Source organism: Osmia bicornis, unplaced genomic scaffold, assembly GCF_907164935.1.
Source record: "Osmia bicornis bicornis unplaced genomic scaffold, iOsmBic2.1, whole genome shotgun sequence".
Lineage (NCBI taxonomy): Eukaryota > Metazoa > Arthropoda > Insecta > Hymenoptera > Megachilidae > Osmia > Osmia bicornis.
The window spans coordinates 120,001-123,634 of record NW_025791080.1 but is presented as its reverse complement, the minus strand read 5'-3'; the positions used below and the strand labels follow the sequence as shown (position 1 = coordinate 123,634).

At 46.5% G+C, this 3,634-nt stretch overlaps 2 non-coding genes across 2 annotated transcripts in view; both read left to right on the top strand.

Moving 5' to 3' along the window:
- Positions 1–245: 245 nt before the first annotated feature.
- Positions 246–2,168, top strand: LOC123988687. The gene has a single exon (XR_006830274.1). It is a non-coding gene; the product is annotated as a small subunit ribosomal RNA (ribosomal RNA).
- A 1,409-nt stretch (positions 2,169–3,577) lies between these two features.
- The window catches only part of LOC123988686, a 155-nt gene continuing 98 nt past the window's right edge, over positions 3,578–3,634 (top strand). The window contains exon 1 of the ribosomal RNA XR_006830273.1: positions 3,578–3,634. This exon is cut by the window's right edge and continues 98 nt beyond it. This is a non-coding gene — a ribosomal RNA (5.8S ribosomal RNA).

The window sequence follows — 3,634 nt, the reverse complement described above, 5'->3', positions numbered from 1 at the left end:
TCCGCGCTATCATCTTTTATTAGATTGCCCAGCGTGTGTGGTTTACGTGCTTGCACGATGGATGCACGGCGTGAAAGTGATTTTCGTGCTTTATGAGAGAAAGATGAGCGGAGGAGAATATTTTGCCTCTTTAAGAGGTCAAAAATTTATGAAATGTGTGTATCAAAAGAGAAATGTCTTAACGTCGATCGGTCTTTTGGGGAGGAGCCGTCGACGAAAATTTAAATTTACTATAATAACTAAGCTCCCTGGTTGATCCTGCCAGTAGTCATATGCTTGTCTCAAAGATTAAGCCATGCATGTCTAAGTACATACCGAATTAAGGTGAAACCGCGAATGGCTCATTAAATCAGTTTTGGTTTCTTAGATCGTACAACACATTACTTGGATAACTGTGGTAATTCTAGAGCTAATACATGCAAACCAGAATTCCACCCAGAGATGGGAGGAATGCTTTTATTAGATCAAAACCAATCGGTGGCGGACGGCTTGTCCGTTCGTCCATCGTCGGCTTTGGTGACTCTGAATAACTTTGTGCTGATCGTATGGTCTTCTAGCACCGACGACGGATCTTTCAAATGTCTGCCTTATCAACTGTCGATGGTAGGTTCTACGCCTACCATGGTTGTAACGGGTAACGGGGAATCAGGGTTCGATTCCGGAGAGGGAGCCTGAGAAACGGCTACCACATCCAAGGAAGGCAGCAGGCGCGCAAATTACCCACTCCCGGCACGGGGAGGTAGTGACGAAAAATAACGATACGGGACTCATCCGAGGCCCCGTAATCGGAATGAGTACACTTTAAATCCTTTAACGAGGATCCATTGGAGGGCAAGTCTGGTGCCAGCAGCCGCGGTAATTCCAGCTCCAATAGCGTATATTAAAGTTGTTGCGGTTAAAAAGCTCGTAGTTGAATCTGTGTGTCACAGTGTCGGTTCACCGCTCGCGGTGTTTAACTGGCATTATGTGGTACGTCCTACCGGTGGGCTTAGCTCCTTGCGGGCGGTCCAACTAATATCCCATCGCGGTGCTCTTCACTGAGTGTCGAGGTGGGCCGGTACGTTTACTTTGAACAAATTAGAGTGCTCAAAGCAGGCTACCTTCGCCTGAATACTCTGTGCATGGAATAATGGAATAGGACCTCGGTTCTATTTTGTTGGTTTTCGGAACCCCGAGGTAATGATTAATAGGGACAGATGGGGGCATTCGTATTGCGACGTTAGAGGTGAAATTCTTGGATCGTCGCAAGACGGACAGAAGCGAAAGCATTTGCCAAAAATGTTTTCATTAATCAAGAACGAAAGTTAGAGGTTCGAAGGCGATCAGATACCGCCCTAGTTCTAACCATAAACGATGCCAGCTAGCGATCCGCCGAAGTTCCTCCGATGACTCGGCGGGCAGCTTCCGGGAAACCAAAGCTTTTGGGTTCCGGGGGAAGTATGGTTGCAAAGCTGAAACTTAAAGGAATTGACGGAAGGGCACCACCAGGAGTGGAGCCTGCGGCTTAATTTGACTCAACACGGGAAACCTCACCAGGCCCGGACACCGGAAGGATTGACAGATTGATAGCTCTTTCTTGATTCGGTGGGTGGTGGTGCATGGCCGTTCTTAGTTGGTGGAGCGATTTGTCTGGTTAATTCCGATAACGAACGAGACTCTAGCCTGTTAAATAGACGTAACTTATGGTATCTCGAAGGCCCCCGACTTCGGTCGGTGGGTTTTTACTACCAACGTACAAACAAATCTTCTTAGAGGGACAGGCGGCTTCTAGCCGCACGAGATTGAGCAATAACAGGTCTGTGATGCCCTTAGATGTTCTGGGCCGCACGCGCGCTACACTGAAGGAATCAACGTGTTTTCCCTGGCCGAAAGGCCCGGGTAACCCGCTGAACCTCCTTCGTGCTAGGGATTGGGGCTTGCAATTATTCCCCATGAACGAGGAATTCCCAGTAAGCGCGAGTCATAAGCTCGCGTTGATTACGTCCCTGCCCTTTGTACACACCGCCCGTCGCTACTACCGATTGAATGATTTAGTGAGGTCTTCGGACTGGTGCGCGGCAATGTCTCGGCATTGCCGATGTTACCGGGAAGATGACCAAACTTGATTATTTAGAGGAAGTAAAAGTCGTAACAAGGTTTCCGTAGGTGAACCTGCGGAAGGATCATTAACAAGTAAAAATACAAGAGAAAAGCTGGGATTGAATCATTGATATAAAGCGATAAAAAAAGTTTATTGAGCTCGGACCAAAAATTATACAAAACGAGAGATATAATAATAAATAAATACATATGACATAAAACACAAAAATCTCGGGTTCGAGCCAATAAGAAACAAATACCAAAACGCTGCGATGCGGTAAAATTATACCGCCGGCAAAAAAACTGTGCGATCAACGGCGCCAGAGAGCACGACGCCGGACCATTTCTCTCTGACTGATGTGAATGGAAGTAAAAGACGCTTGCGTGAGGTCTCTTGACCTTTATCTCTCTAACTATCACTTATGGGTCGTCGTCTACTTGATCGGGTACAAACAAAGTCGTAACAAACAAACCTGAAAGAAACAAGTCGTATAAAAACCAGCTTCTGTTGGTTAACCATAAACCGGAAAGATCGAAATGAAAGAGAAGGATCATATTATTACAAACTGAACTGGAAAGATCGTTAAAACTGAAATACTATATATATATATGTACCCGTCGTTGCGACACCCTAGTTAAATGGAAAGATAGAAAAAAAAGAGAGAAAAGGAATACAGATGACCCGCCGTCTGATCTTTGCTAAATGATCTCGCATCATCGGAGTTTGTTTGGTCCGTGTTGCGTTCGCTCTATTCGAAATGAAACTCGCGGAGGCGAAGAATTGTTAAAAGTTTACGAAGCGTTTAGGAGTGGTTAAAACTGAGAGAGTTTTACGATGTCTTAGAACGAGCAACCGTCGAAACTTTGTTTTCGCGACGTTCTTTTCGTCGCTCTCGTCCCCACGCTCCTACGCTTCGGTTGTTTCTTTGCCATCCGTGTTGCGATAAAAAGATTTCTCCATTGTCCGAAAAGGACGGATCGAGATTCCTCTTTCGAAATAGAGAGAGAGAGGTACTTGCGGGTAACCTGGAATTTACGAAACACGCACCGTGGTAAAATTCGTGCGTCCGCCTGATCGATGTGTGTTGCTTACGGACCGGCTGCGAAGCGACGATAGCGAGTCTTTGAAAAACTATGTGTCCATTAGTTAGACCGATCGTCGCCGGCCGTGTGTCTGTTCGAATCTCGCAACGCGCACGATTCAGCGACAGGACGCGCGCTCGAATTCCTTGTGTGCGTTCGTAGTTTTCAAGGTTTTTAAATGTACTTTACGCCCGACCGTCGAGAGGAGCGTGCCACTGGGCGTTTCTCCGACGGTTTCCGTCTTTGGACGCGATCGTGTCGTCAACGATCGAACAAACAAATACGTTGGCGACGCCCGAATTCGCTCTCCTGCACGCGCCGGGTGGGAGAGTGATGTGGGTATCGAATGTGATGTGTGTTAATAATGAAAATAACACTAAAGATCTAAAGAGTTTGAAATACAAAATTATACGATTACCCTGAACGGTGGATCACTTGGCTCGTGGGTCGATGAAGAACGCAGCTAATTGCG